Source organism: Coturnix japonica, chromosome 11, assembly GCF_001577835.2.
Source record: "Coturnix japonica isolate 7356 chromosome 11, Coturnix japonica 2.1, whole genome shotgun sequence".
NCBI classification, from domain to species: domain Eukaryota; kingdom Metazoa; phylum Chordata; class Aves; order Galliformes; family Phasianidae; genus Coturnix; species Coturnix japonica.
In genome coordinates, this window is record NC_029526.1 from 10,447,985 (window position 1) to 10,471,846 (window position 23,862).

General features: G+C 37.6%; 1 protein-coding gene across 4 annotated transcripts in view; it reads left to right on the top strand.

The window, feature by feature from the left end:
* Positions 1–773: 773 nt before the first annotated feature.
* Positions 774–23,862, top strand: part of CDH11 (cadherin 11) — a 228,116-nt gene continuing 205,027 nt past the window's right edge. For all 4 annotated transcript variants that reach the window (XM_032447058.1, XM_032447059.1, XM_015874078.2 and 1 more), the window contains exon 1: positions 774–879. The gene's annotated coding sequence lies outside the window, so the exon portion shown is untranslated. The remainder of the gene's footprint in view (positions 880–23,862) is intronic.

The window sequence follows — 23,862 nt, forward strand, 5'->3', positions numbered from 1 at the left end:
CTTTTTTCTTTTTTTTTTTTCTTTTTTTTCCATGTTGTTGTACTGGATGAAATGTAAAGAACAGGAAACAGAGGAGACAGAAAAGAACCTTTCAGGAGATTTTGATCAAACCACCAAATGTCCAAAAATATTTTACTCACTTGGAGCTCAGTGCTGCTGTTGGTGGGAAGGAGAGGAGAATGCTTACCAGCTGTTCTTTGAAACGATATTTTGGGCTTATTAAGTGTTGATTCATGTTTTTCATTTCATTTTACATAAAGTGTGTGTATATACATATAATTCACCAAGATTATTTTCTGGGTTTTATTTATTTATATCATAAATAGGTTTGTGCGTGTTCTATACTGAAAAAAATATTTTTCCTGCCTATCCATTGCTCTGTATTATTCGTATCTCCCTTCCATAATGAAGTTAATGAGATCATCTCTGAAGTAAGTCTGAAAATCTTGTGCAGCGAGAAAGCAAGTGCTATTTCAGATATCTGTCTGGTGTTTATCAAAGCTTGTTTATGCTGAGTTGAAAAAGATTTTGAGTAGGTCTTTAAGTTGTTGCTTTCACACTAATGACAAAACTAGTTTTGCACATTGGCAGTTGTATTTCTAATCAGAATTGTGATTTTGCCTGTGATGGTAAATCTAAGTAGCTCAGGTTCCAGGGAAACTCTCTTGATTTGTGTGACAGGTTTGGGGGAGATCTCTTACCTTATGCAGAATGTCAGAAATCATTATAAACTCTAATTCCTCTAAACTGTTGTTCTTTCTAAAATGTTCTAGGAGCTACGGGTGTGCTTTTCATGGGCCATGAGAGGAGGTGAAGCAGCCTGCTTGGAAGAGAGGAAAGGAGCTTTTTGTCTAGTTTGGAAGACAGGTGATATGAAAGGTAAGATTCTGACAGCATGACACTGCGTAGTAAGTGTTTTATTACTTTCAATAATTGTATGGAAGACAATTTTGCTTAGTTGAAATTGTCTGTTTCTTCAAATGAGATGCAAATCTAAGAACGCTTTGCTCTGCAGCCGTACATACTGGAAGAGGTCCCTGCTGTGCTTTGGTACTGATAAAAGCCATTCCAAACAGTTCTCAAGCAGTGGGCCAATGGGTGATCTGTGTTACTCCTTGTACATGTAGTTGGGGTAAGAATGCACTGAAGGCCCCTACATGAGACAGCAAAATATTACTGTCCTGGTGGAATAATTCCTCAGACTTCTAGCCCTATTTATGAGATGCAGTCTCAGAATAAAGGAAATAATGGCAAGTCTTTTAATTGACCACTGGGCCCAGCTTTGTAGGAGCTGGGTAAACGTTGGGAGTAGTAAGGCTGCTCTACTCAAGGCTGAAATTAAAGGAGCACATAGTGTTGGTTATATTTGTTTTCTAATCTATAGAATTCTATGAAAAATGCAGTTCAGCCATGCCTGAGGAATGTGTCTGTTAATTCTCCATTAATATTTAAAGAGCCAGTCCAGTCCTTGGGTTGTCAGTGTTCTCTTTTGACATCTGTTTCCTAGCAAGTACAAGCACTCTCTAAGCATGGGGGCTGAACATTCAAAGGTTTTAAAAATGAATCCATTACAGAACCAGAAATCTAATCCTTCAGTTAATCACAATGAATATTTGAAGAGAGGAGCTATTGGGTATCTGCCTTGCCTCACTTCTTGTGAGCGCCAGGAACAATGTGCATCAGGAAACAAAATACATGTAAATCACTGCAAGTAGGAAGTTGACCAAAGCTGCATTTCTTGGCATTCAAAGTACAACTGGGCCTAATGGGGCTCTTCAACTGCTGGAAAATGCTTATTTGTATTGAGTGAGTGAGTTGTTTAAGAAGACTAAAGTGTTATTTTTCTGGAGGTTCTATGAGTTTTTTCCTTCTACGGTGGTTGATTTGTGTAAGTGAATAAAGTAACTTATTTCCACCGTCTTCCACATTCCTATGCAGATCATGGCTGTAATGGCAAAAACATTTATTTCTGATATTCAGACTAGGAAGTTTCTTTTTAAGAGCTTGATGATGAGGAATTTCTGGATTATGTTTAACATAGCTTGTATGTGGGATGTGTAGGAAAAGGCTTAATAAATGTTTTGTCTCTTGATATCTTTCTGCAAAAGGGAGAGAAAGCCAACACTTCCATTGTGTAGGAGCTTAATTCTGGAAAAGTGAGAGGCAGGTGAGCAAGGAATCAGTCTTTCAAATGTCAGGCACCAGAGTTTCAATGTATTAGACTGAAATCAAATGTTTTCATTACTGTTACTGTATGTTTAAAAGAGGTTTTAAAGTATATACTTAAGGAAATTAGTATTGTAATTTTTCATTGCTTGCACACGGGCATTACAACTGGTACGTATGGACTTAGCTAATATTTGTGTAACTTCATTTTAGTGCATTAGAAATGAACTTGCTAAGTTTGTGTTTGAAGGTTTTGCTTGCATGTCAACATAGCAGAACTGAATATCTGGAGCTGGGCAGGCTGCCTGTCTTGGGTTTGTCTAATGGCACTTCCTGAGCATTTGGCAAAGAAGTCAGGCTGTAAGACTTTGGGAATTGCCTACTTTTTTTTTTTAAATGAAGTGCATTTACTTGGATTGCTTCCTTTAGGTGTGGCATGAATTTTGCCTTCCATGCTTCCCTAGTTTCTTCTGCTTTCTTGCCTTGCTTTTAATTTCATAGTCTTGTTATTATGAAAAATGACATCAGCGCAGTGGTTAGACAGTAAAAGTTGGGCATGGTGAAGTGCAGCAAAAGCAGTGTTATTATGCCTTGAGTTGAATGATGATGAGAGTAAAATATTTCACTTCTTGAGGCTCACAGATGCACAAGTAAATCTCAAGAGATGTATTAATATGCAACTGTAATTTGTAATATAACTCAACTAAACGTAGACAAATCCATTTGATGCAGGCCTGATAAGATTTCTTTTTTCAATTTTGACTGCTTAAAGTGTTGTATGCACCAAAACTGATGTGTCAAGATAAATGCATATAAGTTATTTCCCTTTCCTCCCCCTATTTATCATCTCTGACGAGAAGAATAAAAGACTGCTATATTTTCCTCGATCCTACAGTTTTACTTTGTTTTATTGTGACATCTGTCGCACAAAAGTTTTATCCTCTTAAGCATCTTACAAAGAACTGCCATTTCATGATGAGGACTTAATCTTTGATCGTGACATATTTTAACCAAGATGTGTCAGTTCGGCTCTGTTTTCTTCAAAACTGAAGAACTATTGGAGATGTTTACTACTAAACAGAACTTTGGGGAAAAGGAATGTAATTTTTTGCGCCATGAAGGATATTATGGTGCAAGTAGGAGCAGTTTCAAAAGGAGCAGAAAAGAGGAGAGATATAAAGTCTTAGTAAGGAGAGAATGTGCGATTTTCACACTATATTGTTCCATGCTGTATTGATTTGTGTTATTATTTTTTTCTTTCCTCAAAAATGGCAACTGTCTCGTGCATACAAGCTTCATAAAAAAACCCAGTACGGACTTAGTTGCACAGCTCTGAAAAATGCATAACCAGACACTGAGCTCAAGCACAAGGTACTTCCCTTTGTGCCAAGAAAATGTCACTATTGCACCCAGGAGACAAGTTAATACTTCAGATATGACAAAAAAGTATCGTGGGTGCCATTTAATTCTTCACAAAGCAGAATCTTTGGTTGCTAACTTGTTTCTTCTCAATCATGTGAAAATGAAAAACAAAAACATGGAAAAGTAAAAATTAAAAATGAAGCCCTTACAGTTCTAAATTTAAATGAGATCTCTTATTTAGTTTTATGAAGATTCAGGGCTAAGATGATGAGATAGGAGATGAGAATGATGTGGGAAAGGAGATCGCTCCCAAGCATCACCTTCAGGCGTGGTGTGGTTTGGTTCTGATGTGTGTAGAAGAATGGCATGAGTCAGTACAGCAATACCTCACAGCTGTTCAGTGGAATTCATTTCATTTTCATCTGCATTTTGGGAACTACATCACCTACATAGAAACACACACAAAATTTCTCAGGTTACTTTTAAAGTAGTTTTGGGATAATAATGAAACCTAAGCTTCTTGAATCATGCCCTTTCCATGCATAAATGGAAGGCTATGCCTTTTTTCCTTTTGAATGGAGAGAAGTGTTGATAATAGGCAGAGTACACGATTTCTCCTATAATGGAGACTTATAACCATGGAAAATGCTTCCTGTATGTTCTCTTCTATCCGTCAAGTTATATTGTATGTCACTTAGGTCAATTCTTGAGCTGTATGTGCAGTATATTATCAGCACAGGAGAAATGGAAACCCTTAGTGAGTTCTGAGGCCAGTTACATGGTCTCCTCCTAAAGCTCACTACTTGTTGTTAATGATGAGCACAGCACCTGTTTAGGCTATCTACCCCTTCACTTTCCATGCTAAGCAGAACTGGCTTCTAATGAAGGCAGTGCCCAAGACCTGCACTAACTGTGCTGCTGAATAGGTGTAAGCTCTTTATTAATCTGGATCCCTAACAACTTAGTTACACAAAGCAAATAGATTCAGTGGAGGCTTTTTAGAGTATTCTGCAAAAAGACGAACCAGAAAAAAAAAATTCCTAAAGGAGCAGCAATTCTACCCCAAGCCTCTGCCCCTCACTGTGCTATGGTAACCTCCCAAATCCCACCTGGGCCAGAAACCATTTTTCAGTTGTTTTTTTTTCTGCCTCTTCTCTCCAGCTTTACAGCTACAACCTCCCCTGCTGCAGGCCCTGTACCAGTCTCTGTTCCTGGTGTGGCCTTGTGCACAAAAGGGATAGGAGCGGAATGTAACTGTGAAAGCACCTTCATCGCAGAAGCTGCTATTCAGGATATAGAATGTTTGAATACAAGGCTAAAGTATCCAATGTCCTTGTGGACAAAACTCTGATAGAAAAGGTATTTAGGGGAGTAGTGGTGGAATCAAAACGGTTGCACTGTGTAAACAGAGAAGTAGGTGTGTTTTACTGAGTAATTTAGTATTTCAAAGAAGTATTGAAAGGACAAATATGGTAAATTTAAGTGTAGTGGAAACTTACTGTGTTTTTTGCCTATTTTCCCCCTTAGATTTGAATTTGGAGAGCTTCAGATAGAGGTTTTGTCTCACTTCCTAAGGTTAATATAGATTCTCTCGTAGTGTCTGGTTATTGATCTGTGCCTTTCCCTGCTTTATCAGATATTTTGATTGTCATCTTGCTCATTCACTGTTAAGGTTGCAAAATAAGGCTGCAGTGTATCATCCTATGGCACAGAGGATTCAAGAATATTCCTTTGCCTCTCATTTTTCCCCTGAAAGCCATTTCCATGCAGTGATGTTTATTTTTTCCCCAGTCTGCTCAGGTTTCTATTTTTTTGAGTACAGGGTGGAGGGTTAAAAAGACTCTCAGCATGAATTTGCCATCAGCACAGCTGACTTCAGTTTTTCAGAATGGCAAGTACAATGAAATCAGAATCAAGATCACTAATTAAGCAGGTACACCATTTTGGAGATGCTTGTTGTGGCATTCAGCCTTGTAACAGTCACCACTCTCTGAAATGCGCTCAGTGAAGGGCATGTTTTAATCTAAGATTTGTTAACAGAAAGAGGAATATTCATTAGAATCAGCCTGGCTGTGACCTATGCTTTGTATTTCTTTTCATAAAACGTCTCATTGTTGATGAGATTTCAGTAATTTATGGTAATATGATTTGTGAAGTGATCGGAAAGTAAAGAAATTAGTGGCTGTGTCTGAATGACTGAGCTCAATCTCATGATCAAGTACTGTGAATGTCTGAACTTCGGGTTTTATTGTGTCAAGCCCATCCAGGCAGCAGGTAATTTTCTAATGTTAATAATCCACTTCCATTCCTATTTACAGTGTAAATTGATGACACATCTTCCTGAAGGTCTTTTAAGAGAGGAAAATATCAGTGATACACAAAGTAATATAAAATAATGACCCTCCCCAGTGGGGCAGGGGGAGGGAAAGAGAGCATGTTGCAAGATTATTGCAGAGTAGAGGCTATGTTGCTGTGAAATGGTGCTGCCTTCTGTGTGCTCTTGGATATTCCCTGGGAACAGGGAAAGGAAGACAGGGAAGGTGAGCTTTGCGGACAGTGTGATCTGTCAGTTATACCAGACTTGGCCCTTGATGAGAAGAGAAGGAATTCACTTCCTGAGGATGTCACAGCTCGCTGCTTGTGGAATGAAGTGGCAAGGGCTGTTTGTGTGAATGTCTTTCACACTGCAACATACAATGGAGATGGTTCTGGTGGGGGACAGAGCCAGAGCTGTGAGAATGGTTCCTGTGCTTTGCAAAAGGCCCATGGCATGGGTTCATCTGTCCCACAGCGCTCACCATCACTCTTGACATAGCACATGCTTTCAGTTATCACAAATACAATACTTAGCATTTGCTTGTATTTCAGACATCGCATGAACTGTATTACACTAGTATATCTTTCTGCAGCTATATGGCTGGTTGTGGGGAGTAGTGTAAGAGTAATGCATTGGGACTTGCTCAGCCTTTTTTATGAGCCTGCTAGGATCCATGGATTATCTGAGTCAGAGGTGATATGTTTGTGCTTAGCAGTCTTTGATAGTTACTATAATACGTTTTTTTTTCCTTTGTCTCAGAGAGCCTGTGAGAGCCCTTGTGAGTTCTGATATACAGAGAGGAAAATGCAGATCTTGGTTAAAAGTTATTGATTGCTTAGAGGACCTGGAATGTCACTGCTTATTTCCATATGAATAAGTTGTCAAGTTTCTATCCATATGTATTAATCATTGATGGAATGAAACGAAATATTTTAAAAATGTATTTTTAGACTCAACTAAATTAGCAATGTTCTTAACATATGTATGCATTCTTGAGAAGCTTGTTCTATTGGATTTAAATTATTAATATTTGCAACAATATTATTAGTGTTTACTCTTGCATTGTATTAGATTTATATGCTAATAATGCTACTTTTTCTTGTACTTGAAGCATCTGAATTGCTGTCAGCTCTTTTACTGAGGGTAGTCTCTTCCTGACCTTTCTGGAGAAGCATAACAGCTGGAGGGGAAGTAAAGACCCTGCCTAAAGCCAGCAGACAGGAGTCTACAGGCAAAAACTGCTCCTAAGCTATTTTTCTGTGATTGGAGAATGAATTTGTTGGCTCTGTATTCTTTGCAACATATGTGAGTGACAGAATGTGGCTTAGATTTAGACAGTGTTAAATCCTGCTGTTTAGTGACCTGTTCAGGTAATACAGTAAAACAGTGACACAAGGCCATACCAGTATGACAGTCTTTCTTCTGCCTTAGTTTCCTTCCCAACAGAAGAGGAAAAAAAATGCTACTTATTGAAGTAGCATATGAAGATCTACTTATAGTTTTCATTTTTCCTGCTGCCAGCCTGTCCCTACTCTTTTGTACTCCCCACTCTGGTTCTTAATTCTGTCTCACTTCAAGCTAAGTGAAGTTGTCATGTTAACTTGACTCAAAACAGCATAAAGCAGCTACAATTGAGGTGTAGTTTATAGAGGAAACAAATATTTTGTTAGATCAACTGAAGTAGCGTGTAGGCAATTAGGAATCTTTTTCACCAGTCCCATGAACTGGTTTAATAAAAAGCAATGCACCTCTACATTAAACTTTCCCTTCCCATATCCTTAAGCCATGATGGCTCTTATCTTGTGCATAGCTAACATGTAGTTTTATGTACTATTTTCTAAGCAGCCCTGAATGTGTTTGCTGTGTGAAATGTCTTTGTTGGTCTGTATTTGTGTGCATGGGAACTTATAAGGTGTTCTCGTTTCCACTGCAGAGATCTTAAATGTAGCTGTAGTTCTTCTGAAAGTGTAAACTAGCCCAGGCTGCTTTAAACAGTGTTGAAATGGGCTGAATTGTTGAGGACAGATGACAAGTTCTGTTTTCTTTCTCAATAGAATTATGAGTAAAAAAAAAAAACAACCCCTGATTTCCTGGGTCTTATCAGCTATGAGTTTAGTTGATCTTGTGTTGGATGTTGTAAGAAGTTGAGGGATTTTTCCCCTGTCACAATATGACTTTCAGACTGTTCCAAAACGTGCTTGATCTTACCTTCATTGACTTCCTTTTCTACCATAACAGTTGAACAAGGATTTCTTCAGGAGCAATAATCAAATCAGTTTTTAATGAGCTATTTAATTAAAGGCTAATTGAGGTGAATTCATTAAAGATTTCCAAATTATGCTTATCAGGGTAGCTATTTTTTAAGATAAGTTTTAAATATTTATTTTGTGGTGTGTTGTTTAATCATAAAAGCACACAGGAAATTATTTTAAAATGCCTAATTAAAAATGCCTAATTCTGTGCATTGTTGTTTTTGGTTGTTGGTTTTTGTTTTTTGTTTTTTTTTCCCAGTACCCTCATCAGGGCAGTTACCACATCTGAGTTTAATATTTCACTAATGTTGAGCCAATGTAAGAAGCAAAAAAGCTATCGGATGGTGTTCTGGAATCTAGGATGCAGAAGAACTGAAGAGTCTATTGGGAATCAGTAAATGTATTGTTTGGGTTGGCTTTTTTCTGTTTGTTTTCTTTTAATCTCAGCCTTATTTTTGGGTGCATGTTGACTATATTGTGTGTGTGCTTTGCTAACTTTGCTGAGTATTTCCGACAGCAGGCAAACTGCGGGGAATATCACTACATGAGGGCAGTATAAATCTTTCCTTTGTTAGATCAGTCAGTCACTTAATGAATGATTACATTAATTAATCAATCTGGTAGATTTCTCTTTCTGGGAGTACTTATTATCATCTTGTATCAAAGCGAGTTTGGAAAATAGGCACTCTAGCTTACTTTAATCTTTTTGTCATTGACAGAAACACCAAAGTAGTTGACTAGAAATGTGGGGAGAAAGGAAGTGAAAATAGAACAGGAAATCAGAGGCAGACAATTCCCAGAATTAATCTGCATTTTCAAGAGCTCCCAAGATCTTTTATCAATAAATGGGTCATTAGGATAAAATCCTCTTAAGAAGGGTGCTACAGGGACCCAGAACATCTTAAAGAAACAGTACTTTATTTTTTTTTTGTTTCCCCTATCACAATTCCTTTCCATTTTTCATTCATTCAAATGGCAAAAATTGTCAGCCCAGTCAGCTTTCCCTGATAGATGTACCTGTGATTTAACAGTGCCTCATTAGATGCACAGTATTCCTGCAGCTGATGTTTAGGGAGGGGATTATCAGCATAGCAGTGGCAGTAGAGGCTGAAACAGAGTGAAATATTGTTGGTTACAGATTTATCAGTTTCATTCTGCGCAGTGTTCACTTTGAGATGGCTCTGCCATCTGGGTTTCTGTTTTGTAGCTGTAGCAAATTGCTTTGTGGTCTTGTACTGTTTGAGTTTTGTCGTATTGGTGCAGAGACAGTTTTCTCCTGCACTCCTGATTGGAACAGATGCAGTTCCACTGTAAGTTGGGATAATGTTTCTGGGGGACCTATTGCCATGAAATTTAGAGTGGTTAAGATTAAGCAGTATATTTTGGCTTAACAGAGGATGCCATCATAGTAAGTTGAAACTGAGCTTTTTTTTTTGCTTTTTTTTTTTTTTCCAAGTATCATCTTATTTCTACAGATGAAGGAATTTTCAGTTTTGATGTACAAACTGAAAAATTGGTAAAAATGTAGTTTTTATGCATGCTCGTTAAGTGACACAGTAGTTCTTTTCCTTGCCTTTGCAATCCCTTTTCTGCTTTTACATGGTGCATTATTCAGACTACACAAAATTTGAGTGATATTTAAGGTATCTAAGACAAAGATGCTAGAAAAGAAGTAATGTTTTTTTAAAATGATAGAAGAAATCTCGAAGTGCTTGCAAATGTGAAGTCATCCTAAATCTGCTGAAGGAGCTTCCCTGTCCTACCAGGTTGGTAATGTTGTAGCCTTTGGAAAAGTGGCAACTCTGAGTGAAAATCAAATATTCTGTGCGCCCGGGACAATCTCAGTTCTGGATTCCCAGAGATTGATCATATCACTGTAGAGCTTGCCTACTTTGCCTATCCAGCTTTTTGTAAGATAAGAGACTAGAGGGTCTGCCGTGCAGTTATGGGATTTCTCAAAGAGAATGTAAGATCTGCATCAGTGGGGTAGCCTTTGTGCAGCACTGCATCCTGTCATGGTGCGGGCTGCAGCAGATGGCAGTTTGTGATGTGTCTGTAGATGTATCTGCAGATTGGGCCTTTTCCATTACATCCTCTCATCTCCAGTAATACACGGAGTAGTTGCTGCTTAAGCTTTAAAGATGGACAGTCCCTCCAGGAATTTATCTAATTCCTTTTGTAAAAATTTATACTCTTGGCAGAAGCATCATGCTGGGGTAATGAGCTGTATGATTTAATTATGAGTTGTGAAGAAAAAGTCCTTCTTCTCAGTTGTTTTGAACTGCTTGCTCATAATTTCATTTTATACCACTTATGTCTTGAATAATGGCAAATAATGAAAAATCATTGCCTATTCACTATCTCCGTACTACTCATCATTTTATAGACCTCTATCATATTTCCTTTCAGCCACTTGTTTTCCAAAATTACTGCATGTAGCTTTCCTTCCATGAAAGGCACACCATTCCTCTGATCAAACTCGTTCTGATTTCCCCTTCACTCTCTTCTACGACGTGTCTTTGAGTGTGGATGACCTAACCTATATATGCTGTTTGAGATATGAGTACACCATGGCGAGAAACACAGTGATGCCTTTTGTTTCATTTCCTATTCCTTTCCTAAAAATTGATAGCAAGATGTGTGGCGTTTTGGCAGCCGTTAAAATAGTGAGCTCAGGACACTTGACTCTTTTTCCAATGTGTGTTAGGTCCATCACTTTTTATGCAAAAGTAGAATTTCATTCTTTTAAATTTAGTCCTTCGTTAGTCTGAATGTATTTACATTAAATTTCACTTGTTGTTCAATTGGAAAGTTGTATTTCTTCTTGCACCTCTTCAATGAAGTGACAATCCCTACTACAATATCAATAAGACAAAAATCTAATAGACTCAAATTTAAATACTGTTCTAATTTTATTACAAAGAACACAAGCACTGCTTTGTTGGCAAGCTCTGTTATACTACCTACTATTGTGTATGATTTTCCTTATCGTTATGTATATGGTAAGCAGTAATGATTGTTCAGTACCTCTCTGATTTAAAAGGCCTTTTTAAGTTTGGTATAATTTCTGACAGCATTTATTTGATATTGCTGATAGCTTAAACATGGAGTTTCCTCTTGTAGTCAATATCTCAACAGTCTTGTACTAGAATTCATTGGTAAATACTAGCTAGGCCTAGTAATTACTTACTGCTTGTTTTACCTCTAATACTGCATTTTAATTATGTTCAAAACTTTATTGCTACCTATTGTCAGGCCTCATTTAAAGGGCAACATACTTCTACTACTATAGTAATGTACAGATGTACATTTTTATTATTTATTTTTGAATTTTTATTCATGCTTTCTGTATTGGTTTTTCTGTTTTTAATATAGTAATATGTGAACATGTATTTTTATTATAAGCTGTTTGTTAGAGTAATGCAGATGTTTTCCTTTGGTTCCAGTCACAATATTAAAGCCGCTTGCAGTGGAAAGAATTGTGGAAATAAATGGGAAGGAATTGAAATTTTCAATTGCTTTTGGACACCTGGTATTGCAGGGTGACTACAGCCTTGCTGTTGTATTGAGGTGACTTTCCTATTTACTCATTTTCTGTGTAAAGCAGTCATGGTGAATGCAGATTTTTGGACAACTATTGCCAGCTGTTGGGTATATCATAGCAGTAACAGGTTGGGCTTTTTTCCCGTTTTTGTCCTTTTGGTGAACATGTAGGAACAGATTTAAGAACATTGCAGATGGAAAGATTTATCTGGGTAGGAAAGAAAGGTGTTTTGATCCAATGTGAGAGGAGGATCAATACCATAATCTGTGTGTTTCTAAATACGTTTTACTTCTTATTATTGGTAATGATTTATTATTGGCTGGGAACAGAATGAGCTCAGAGTCAGTGATTATCTATTACAGTTTCTTGTGACACATTAAAACTTCAAGAAAAGAAGGGATGGACAGCAGATTAAAAACTCAGTTTGGGAATTACTTTATTTTGGAAAGTGGTGGGGTAGTCAAAAGTAATTCTCTATGCCTTACTGTGTGAGCACATGAGTTCTCCAACTCTCTTTTAATGCAAAATTCATCTAGCATAACACTATGAAAATATTATGTGCAAATTAAACACATCCAGTGCGTGTTTTGTTTTCACTGTCTGATGTTCCTTTAGTACGCCATAGAGTGTAAGCAAAGCAAAAAAAAAAAAACAAAACAATCTGGCAACTGGCCTTCTCTTACAATTCCAAAGAGTTAAAATGCACTTTATTCAGGAACATCTGTACTGATTTTAATTGAAAGCAATGGATTGATATTTTTGTTTAACTTGTAATGTTCAACAGTGATTAAATAGGCTGTGAGGTTGATACCGTATTGATTGATACTGTATTTATAGAATTGGAAATATAGTGATTTTTTTTATATCTGGCACATAATAGAATGCTTCTCATTGCAAGCTACCTTTGAATGTCACATCAGTCCAGCAGGTTGCTCCGGATTTTCCATAGAGAAGTCAAATAGATCCAACTTTTAATGGCATTAATGTAATAAATATGGGTACACTGTGAAAAGCAACTTTTACATAGGTGATTACGTTGCTGCTGAGAGAAATTTCTGAGCAGTTGTTCTGTTACTAAATTCTGTTCTCACTCATTTCTAGTGTATCCTATTCAGAGCCTGTGCTCTAGATGTTATTTTCTGAGAAGCTGCTGCAGTTTCGTGTTATGTTCTGGATGCGTACAAGTTAACTGGGTAGTTTGCTTTGTGGCAAACATTACCCATCAAACAAGTCTTCCCAAAAGTGTATTTCTGCAGGAAATTTCTTGTGAACTCACCTTATCTCTGGTGAAGTAATGCTCTTGAGTAATAGAAGAAATAAGATCTATTCAGTTAGTAAAATTGGAGGAATTAAAGCAGTGTTATTACTTATAGACAACTGAACCACAGATATAGGGAAAGCATTGAAGACTCTGGTCCCAGGAGGTAGTGGAGGCATCAGCAGCCTAAAGCTGTTTTAGTACAGCACCATGGATAATTAGGTGTGGAGAGAGGTGCAACTGTAGCTCGTTTTGGGCTACTCAGCATAAATTCATGAAGACCAGTCATGCAGTGTTGACTTAGACAACTCTTTTATTGAAAGCAGAAGATATAATACACAGTGACACTAGACCAGATTATATGGTGATATAATTAAGTTTACAGTGTCAAAGAGCTAAGATGATTAAACACCATATGCTAGGCACACCGAATTCCTGCAGCCTCATCTTATGTTTTCACTGTAGGAACAGTGAAAATTTTTAAGGCCAGGGAGATGAAAAAAATCAATTTCTTTAAAAAATAAAGTTAGAAGGGAAGTTGTGGAAAAATGGAAGATGATGGTACTGCCTTCTAATCTGGTAGGAGCACACTTTTAAAGGTATTCATTAAGACTTAGTTTAGAAAGTGATATAGAAGTATGTGGCTCACCCTTTCCATACACTGGTGACATCTCAAGAAGAAGCATGATCTCTGAAGGGAGATACTACAAACTCTTCAATGAGGGTGAGGAAGTGTGGACCCTGGGTCCACTGCTTCTGGTTGCTCAGGTGTATTACTTGTGCCTGAGCTCTCTGTGTTAGCCACATCATCTCATCTGGTGCTCAGTCATTGGTTCAGGCCATGACCTAGCAATACACATACAGAAGTTTAGCTAAAATTTCCATACTGGTGTTAGAAAAGAATTGATGAGTATGCATTTATTCTACCCTGCCCTTTCTACTCCTCTTCTAAAAAAACATTTTATTCCTATTGGCACTTTTATCAAATCTTCTATTGCTAATATCTGTATTCTCCTACAAGTTTATTCTGTCCTTTCTTTAAGACTTCATGACATTTTGAATCCTACCTGGTAGTATCTTCTTTCTCGTCTCTCACCTCTTGTTTCAGGTTTTGGTCCTCTGAACATCACTCTATCAGGTACTCTATAATTCAGTGGTCCCATCTTTTTTGACAAATGAATGTTAGAAGACGTGTCATTATCCCTCCGTCATTCACCACTCTCCTAAATGACAAACTCTCTTTGAACCTTTGTCCTTAACTCATAACTGAGACATTTCATCTGCTCAGGTTCCAGTTCTTGTGCCACTAGTGTTGAGAGAAAATGTTAACCTCTGACAAAATGTGTGTTCATTCATGTACTTGTCACACTTATTCTTCAATGGCACTTCCCAGAAATGAGAGGAGAGCACATAAGTAGGAGCACAACTGGAGCACAGCTCTCATCCTTCTTGTTTTTGTGGATCTGCAAGAAGAGTAAGAAGCGCCTGTACAGAGTTCCTGTTTCAGGAGACTGAGTAGCTTCTGCGTGACAGCAATGAATTCACATGTGTGTCTGCTGAAATATTTGAGGGGATCTCAGAAAATTCAGCTGAAACAATTAAGTGACATCAAAGGACCTAAAAGGAAAATGTTGGCACAATTCCTTTACAGCAGAAGGAAATTGAGATGCAAATCAAGCCTTTTTCTCCACCTGGGATGCTGAAGCCACGCAATTCTGTAACTCTGTAATCTTGGCTGATGCTGAGATGTGCTGAAATGACATCTAATTCCTAACCTAGAACATAAAGAGGTCACATTAAGGAAGTGAAGTTTGTATTTTTGTAGGTCTTAGCATGATCATTAGAGTAAATAAAATTATCACTAAACAGACCCACAAGAGATACCAGTACGAAACCATTTAATACACATTGCATAGGGAAAGAGTCACTGTAATGCAACAATGACAATTTTGCCAGAATTTTCCTTTCTCTAACTGTACTTAAGTGATTGATTGGATGACAGAGCAGAGAGAGGTCAGCACTATCCCCAGTGAAACATTTGTTGGGGCTATTTGCCCAGTGCTTTGATGGTAATGATGCAAGAATTTCTAATTTGGTTTGTTTGATACAGATTCAGAGGCAAAATAAACCCATACAAATTGTGTAGGAGGAATCATTACCTATTACTACAAAGAAAAAAAATAGAGGAGGAGGAGGATTTGGATGCAATTATAAGGCATCATGTTCTGTGTTCTTGAAGACATCAACACGAATAATATCTTCATTATAACTTGAGTTACAGTGCAGATTTCTTCTTCAAAAGCTTATTTTCCCTAGAATGCCTTCTATATTAGATGATGTGAGTATAAGTAGAGGTGAGAAGTGCTATGGATATGTTTAGTGCAGATGAGTATGAATTCACTATTAATGCATTTCATGCAGGTATCAGAAGAAGGTGTTATGCTTCTGCAGTGCCTTATATTTTATACAGCACCTGCTAAGTCAGCTCTTGTGCAAAAGGTCTAATTTTCTTGCTGAAAACTTTTTTTCCTGACTGAGCTGTCAATATCTGCTGGAGTGACTTTGTTTTCTTCTTGTCTGTTTATGACTGTTTGAAATGTTGTGTGTTCTCATTTCCTGCCTATTATGGAGGTTTTGAATTAAACAGGTAGATCGGAGATCTTAAACTAAAAAGACCTCTTTTTGCTTTAGCATAGCCCCTTTTCCTTTAATATTTATTGCCTTGATGAGTCCCTACTGGATGTAATAATTGGTTTAAATGAGCAAAATAAACCAGTTTTGGCATTATGTCATTGCTAATAATTGCTCACCCAAACTCTTCAGTATTGTCAGCAGAATCTTTACACCTAGGGGCTTGATGGCACAGGCAAACAGAGATTTCCAGCTACTTATGCCTCCTGTTTTGTTGCCTAATTATCGTTCATTTACCCTGTCATAAGAGTCATTCTTTACCTGCTTTCTGATTGCTTTATGGCTGCTTTTACTGCCTTTGGGAATAAAATGAAATACGTTCTCACTGCTATATCCGTAAAATAACAGAGCTAGACAACAATCTGTATTTTATTACCCAAATGATCTAACAGTCCCCATATCATAAATGGAAAAATGTTTAAATTGGAGAGTTCAACTGGGTCATTTATCAGAAAATACTATTTCCTAAAGTCAGCAAAATGCCATTCATTTTTGCAGATTCCCCTGCAGTTTTAAGACATCCATCCTTCTGAAGGCAGCCAGGAATTAAGGACTTATAACTAGTTTAAATATGTATACATAAATATGTAAATTAAAAAAAAATCATAAATGCAGACTATTGCCAAATAAAATAAATTTATTATGCTGTTTTTTTGCAGCACTTATCTTTAATGAGCTTATGCAGTTTTCTTACTAGCCATAAATTGTAGGAGATGGCTGTGACTGGTGCTGTGAGTTGCCCTTTACTACAGCTCCCCAGACAGCACCAAGCCTTTGGTGCATCTCCTGGTACTCAAAGATGTGACACAATTTGTTAAAGTCCAGCACTGTAAGCCAGGCCTGAGAACCAGGGGACCTGGTGTGTGTGCAACTTCATTTAAAAGTGTGGTTATTCTTGGTTTTTGGTTTATTTATTTATTTATTTATTTTGAGTTAATTTTAAAGGCAGCTCAAGCTTCCATATGATTATTTTTGAGAAAGCCTTGGATAAGCTCTTGGTTGTTGTACACAATTGGAAAATCACAAGGAAAAAGCATAGAAACAGATGTATGCACTAAGATATATCTGGCTGATGTTCTGTGCTGATTTCTCAGGGACATACCCTAGGTAGAAAAGTGAGAAAATGGGGCAGCTTCGTTCCTGAGGCCTCTCAGTCAGCCTCCAGAGTTAGTTTGGCATCTGGCTGCTCAGCCCTGATGTGCCGGGCAGGATGCCTTTTAGGTAGGCACTCCCTCTGTCCTTTCTCCATTTTCTTTCACGCTTTCCTCCCTCCATTCTTCAAATCTTTCCTCCTTTAAAATGTTGTCTTAAGTAATCAATACTCCTTTACCATATTCAGCTGCTTGCTCTTGCATTTTCCCTTCTCATTTCATCCTTCTGTCTCCTCAGTTAATATAAGTAAATTCTAAAATGCACAACACTAGGAGTTGTTCCCTGAAAAACACACTTGTGGGACTTACCTAGAAGCATAAGAAAGATCTTTTAATGATTTGAGAGTGATGGTACTGTGTAAGTTGTTTTTTATAAAGCATTAGGAATGCTTGGGTGCTATTAGAGCCACATTGTAGTTGTTTTCAGCGCATTAGATATCACACAGGATGTATTTACAATAATGTTGATGGCCTTCATGCTTAAAGCATGTTTACTTGAGTCAGTCCCTATTACCTCTTCCTATTCATTCCTAGTTAGTCATCATAAATATAATAATTCTAAACATGATTTGAATTATGGATGGTTATTTAAGGAACTATGGCAGAGAACTGCTTCATTGCTAATGTGTTGAAAACCACCCTTCTGGTTTTCTGGATCTGTGTTGATTCTTAATCCAGATTGCATTTTTTTTCTGGTGGCTGATGGGCTATGAAGCAGTTTGCAGTGGCTTTGCTTGTTTTGCATGCATAGGTGAGATTATTTAAAGATTTTATAGAGTATGGCCTTTCAAATGCAAGGTAGTCTGAAGCGTCTTTTAGCTCTTCATATAGCTGCTGACACTATTATTTCTCGACATCTTTCTGCTCTAGTGGCATTTTGCCATCTGTTTCTAAGACAGCATTGTAATGCAAAATAAAAAATTTAGTATATTCTTCTAAAGTCTTTGTTTCTCTTGCTGTGCCATTCTAATTCTGTGCAGTCCATGTTGATATATTCCTATTTATCTTGTCTGATAGCTGCTTTATTTTCCTATTATGTTCTCCTGTTCAGTTGCATAGGAAACATTAAGACGCCTTCTCAGTTTAAATACTTGTATTCTCTTCACTGGCAGCAATGGCTCATCTGCTACCCAGGCTTACAGCATTTCCTTTACATTTTAGTTTTGTAATTTGGAGAAGCCTGCAAAATCAGGAGAGTATCTTTATGCAGCCCACTCTGTAAGATTTCCACTAAGAATGATACAGGATATGCCGAGAAGATTGTATGCAAACATTCTGTACAACATTCTGCAAAAATAGTTGTTTTAGTGAGTAAATGCATTTGGTAATGAGCCCACCAAAACAACCCCGCTGATCTGTGTCACAGGCTCTTACTTACTTGAATCTAGATTTGCATTCTGGCAAATAATGCTGAATTTCAGCTTTTCATTTTACATTTTGAGCAGTGCTGTGTCCTATTACGGTACATCCTGACATTTAGGAGGATGCTTTGTAAACTCAACAAATAGGATACAAAGGAGTATTCCTATTACAAATGCATGCAATTCACAGTTTGCCTTCATGCTGATTACTGTTTTGCATGAAAGAATCGGTGGTTTGTTAATTTTATCACTGGCCCCAGTATGTAGAAAGAGCATCAAGTGGATGAATGGAATAATATGAAAAATACATGGTCTTTTTTTTTTTTTCCTCCTCCCAGAGCACATTTTTATTGATATAACGTATGTGTGTTGTTTATTTTCACATCAATTCCATAACTGTATATTTTAGAACAGAGAGTTTTGATCTCGTTTTTCTTCTGCAAAAGACCAAAAGATGCGTGTTAGTTTCAATCTTGATTAGATTCTGCCTGTGTGGTTGTATTATTTTTAATCTGATGTTGCATTTATCAAAATTTACCAGAGCAGACAGGCATTTCCATACTGTAACAATAACTGTAATAAGATAGCACGTTGGTAGAGTACACAGACAGTGATAGCACAAAACTAATAGATGCTGAATATCAGAGCTATCTCCTGTGTTAAATGGCATCTTCTCAAACCTGAAGGCGACAAAAAACCACAAGGGAATGCAGCCATCTGGGAACGTTGTTATCAGCATCAATGACATCTGGTTTGGCGTTTGTGGTCTCCATGTTATCAAATGCATTGCTGTATTATGCATAGGCTTCATTAGTACAAATTAGGTTCTGTTCACATTACAGTAGGTAATCAATTATATTGGATACAAAATGTCTTCTCATAAATCTGAATTACAGTTTTCCTGGAGCGTGGTCCGGTGTTTCAGCTGGTACAGACTGTCAGGACTTGAAGAGAGCTGACAGAAGTGTGCAGATGAGAATCTAACCCCCACTTCCCTCCGTGCCTGGGGCTGTGCCAGAATTAACTTCACCAGCGCAGCTTCAATCTTGTGAGGGGTGGGAAATATGGCAACAATTGCCCCAACAATAGATGGACTTTGGAAGTGATTGAGTCTTGGGATCTGGCTGGGATCTGTTTGATTCCAAGCTGTGATTCCCCTGTTGGTGGGTTGCCAATTTGATCTAAATCAGAACTGAGGAAGATTGTACAGCCATGTGGTGTGTGCAACATTCCATGTCGGTTTTTGACTGTGATGAATATTATTAATAATTGTATACACCTAGTTAAATGTCTTCTGATAGGCACCTGGTAATCAGCCTTTTTATCAAATAGATTTCAGAAAACTAATATTTTTTTTTTGTATTTCTTTTTGTAATGTGTTTTCTGAGCCAGCTGAGTTACTTGTGCTACTAGGAGACATGCTGCAATTGAATTAGGTGCTGCTAATTCACCACAATACGAACTTCAGTCAATTTCATTTTATGAATTAGTAACCTTGTTTATCCTCTGAGCAAGGGAGCTCAGAGACAAATGCAGATTAAGAGTTTCTCATACCAAGAGTATGAGAAAAGCTTGGCTGAAGCATTTGTTTACTGAAACCTGCTGAATTTCCACTTTTGCAGGAAGGCAGTTGGGACTCCTATGACTGTTGCTGATTTTTGGTTTTCCAAATTCTATCTATTTTTTTTTTTCCCATATGTGTTCATAATTACTTCTAATTTCATGCAGCTAATACTTTCTTAATACCAGAAAACACCATTTTTATTAAATGAAATAAAATAAAAAATCCAGCATTAACTTGACTAGTATGCTATATATAAGCAGGACTGCTGCTATAATTATTTTAAAGCTTCAGTGTGCTTTCTGCTAAAGTCTTTGTGCTTGCATTGCATCTGGAGTAAAAAGTGTAATTAATTGCAGTGCACTTCTGGGGAAACAAAGTACGATCATTTGGTCTCAGTACTACACATTTTGTGAAAACCACCCCACAGACACTGAATTGGATGGCCAGCAGTTTACGACCATGCAGCTAATAGCAAGCTTCAGGTTATTTTTGACTCAGCCTTCAAGCTTCATGTATCTGAATTCTCTAAGGTCTCTCATTACCATCTGAGAAACATAGCTTCTAGGTTGCAGCATTTTCTGTCTCCTGCTGATACTGAAGTTCTGATTCAAGACTTTTTCGTTTCTGGGATTGATGACTGCAATTCTCTCTTTCCCTGCTTACCCACTTCTGGTAGAAATAGACTTGAACTGGTGTGGAGATGTGCTACAAAAGTGATTTCCAACCTTGAGATCGTCAGCACATTGCTCCTACATTCATAGTGCTACCATGGCTTTGAGATAAATGCTGTATAGATCTTAAGGTTTTGTCGCATAAGGAGATTTTTACAGTTACATATCTGACATGGTTAATAAGATTTAGGAAATGAAAATCATAAGGAATTCATCTCTGTCCTTAGTTAATCCTACTTAATGTGCACTTATGTGTTGACGGCAGTTACAAATTATTATGATCTCTAGAACATTTATTCATAAGACAGCTTGATATGTCTCACTGCTTCCTTGCATCTATACACGATATATTTGGAGGGGCAAAAATAGTAAAAATTTATTATAATTGAGACATGTTCCCAAGGTGTATTTAAGTGTTGGGTAGGGCCCCCCCCTCATGTCTTTCTTACAATTGGTGTGTCAGTCCTTTATTTTTCCAAAATCTCCCATTAAAATTTGAAATCAGAAGGCATGTTATCAAGTTCTTTTTCAGATAAAGCTATAGCAGGAAGTACTGTTGACTTCCATATCAGATGGCTTTATTGAAATAGTGTTATTAAAAATGAACTCGGAAAAAGAGCTTCACCCATTCAACATGTGTTTCCTAAAAGCCCCAGCTTCTTTTCATTGATGGAAGTGCAGAAATACAGTTCCACAGTTACACTGTTTGATCACCAGAAGTATGATTAGTGTGCTGTTTAGGTTTTGCTGTTGTAAAACAAGTTCTGTTACATCCTGTCCCTATGTCAAGTTTCCAATGATTGGTACATTTTTCTGTTTTTTAAGGAAAGAAGTTCAAGATTGCACCTTAGCATCTTTTTCCATCAATAAATAAAATCTCTGTAATTGATAGTTAGATTTTTTTTTTTTTAAGCTTCTGCAAGGTTTTTATTGTCAGATGCTATCAAATCAAACCAAGTATGAATGCAAAGGGACAAATATATTTGTTGAAATGATTAGGGCTGGAAAACCTTGGTAATGAGATATTGAACATTCCTTCTGTAACATGCTGATTGGAATCTAAACCAGGATTGCAACCATCTGAAGTCATTAAAAAAGAAGGGGAAAAAAAACAGTAGTAGATGCCAGAGTAGACTAAAATAGTTGTGAAAGAGTTGGTTCTTATAAATAAAACAAAATGCATCAGCCTCAACAATACCGGACTTACAAGTTGAGGACTTATTCCCTCTCATTTAAAATAAATATTTCAAGGTTTCTATGTCTATTCTATGAATCTTATTTACATTTTTATTGAATGAATTATATTTACATAGCTGTTTCTGCAATGTTTCTTCTTCTTATGCCATCTTAATAGAAGATTATCTGTAAGTTGCAAGAACCTTAAATTCCGTTTTGAAATTACTTTTTAATGTGATGGCCATTAACATGAAAAATGCTGGCAAGCTGTTTTTAAATAACATGACATGCGATATTTTGAAAGGCAGCCTGGTATTGCAGCCCTCCGTTTGAAAGCAGTCCAGTTAAGATTAGAAGGGTTTTTCTCAAGAAGGCAAATGGGCACCATTTGGAGCGTGGCAACCTATGCTCAGATCCTGATTCTGAAAAAGAAAAAAAGAGAGAAGTACTCATCATACATCTTCACAAGTCTGAAACCCAGATTCCTGCAATGCTATTTGGAGCTCTGGCCAGCAGGTATCCTGCTCTCATTAATGTGCTCCTGACTGGTACCTCCAGGCTTTCTGCCATGGCAGTGGGTGGGATGGCGCTCCCGTCACAGCTGTTGTGGGAATGTGACGCCTTGAATTCATATCTTCTGCTTTTATACTTGTTAACCGTGGAGGTATGGTCTTGAACAGAGGTACAAAATTCCACATGTAACATGTTTCTAAAGAATCTCTGCTGAGGTCTACTCAATCATCTGCTTTAAGTATACTGAGTGACAAAGTGTGAAGTCCAAATTGTAAATGCCTTTGTCACATCCATCGAGTGGCAGCATAATATTTCTTGAGGCTCTGTATCTTGAGATCCCACAGCCTGCAGAGCACTTAGGATAAGGATTACTATGCAGTATAATGCCATTAAGAAAATCAGAAAGAAAAGTAGAAAACCATTCAGATTTCAGTGCAGTAATGTACCCTGAGTAAGGTCTCAAATTTTCTATAAATGCAGCTATTCACTATGTTAGTTCATGCGTAAATTGTGGGACTCTGTTGCTTGCCCTATGGAGTAGATCTGCTGCTTGGAAACTGGGTAGTTGTTTTTCATCAGCTGTTGCTTCTGCTTTACAGAGGAAGGGAGGAAGGAATTCATCTGGGACTGCAACTTTGACATTGCAGTAAGATGGGGTTTGTATAACATGGACATCCACTGGTGGTTTGTGGAGAAGACTGCAAAGTGTTCAGTGTTGTAGTGGTTGGGGTTTGTACTGCTGTGACCTGCTATGAACTCTGCACCAACACCTGGGGTTCTGCTGAACTCTGTCAGCAATGTTTTTGGATAGGAAGTCTCTGGAGGTGGTTGCAAGGCTTTTCACAAAAGTAATTGGCTGCAACCAGTCCTTGTTCATCTGTATGCAACAAGAAACAGTGCTTTGCTTGTCATGTTACTTAAGGATAGGAGGGGAAAAGCAAAGAGTGTTTAGGCTGCATTAAGTATTTTCATTATACATCATCTGTTGACAAATTTCTGGTAGCCCTGCAGCATCTCTGGCATAACTGCCTAGAAAACAAACAGAATACCCTGCAGCACATGGGAAGCAGTGTGGATTGTTTTCAGACTTTTAACTCTGTTTTGTTTCTAAGATGCAACATAAATTTATCAGAGCTTGGCACTGATTGATTCTCATAGGCATGACTCAGATGTGGGTATTGATTGACTTCCAGAGAAAGTCCATTAATTCTATATCATTTATTCCTTTAAAAGTCTTCTCTTACTTGTTTAAATGTTGTGAACAGAGAATGTCAAGCTTAAACAATACGGATGTAGACTCAAGGATATTTCTCATGAGCCTGCAGTATTTGTTTTAAAGTAGTCTTTGTGGGAGCTTTGGTGTTCTGGTTGTGCTTCTTTTCCTAAATTTGCTTGGCAGTTCTTGAAACAATCTTGTCATTTCTTTTCAGCTAGCAGTCTGGAAAACACCAAACATCTACGTAGATTAATTTTGCCTTTCTCTATTGCTTTCTTTAATGACTGTCATAAAATCACAGAATGGCTTAGGTTGGAAGGACCTTAAAATTCATCTAGTTCTATCCCCTCTGCCGTGGACAGGGTTTACAGCCTCTAAATCAAGCACAAGTTGTGGCTGCCCAAGGCTCCATCCAACCTGGCCTTGAACAGCTCTGGGGCAGGGGTATCTGCAGCCACTCAGAGCAGCCTGTGCCAGCATCTCACCTAACTCGAGATTATCAAAGTGCTTGGTCTCTATGTATTAGGCTGTCACAGACTTAGGGTGAATGCTGTGAAATGACAAGGTGAATACTGACAAGTCTATGTACTTCAATTGCTAGGTAAATTCTGCAGTACTCA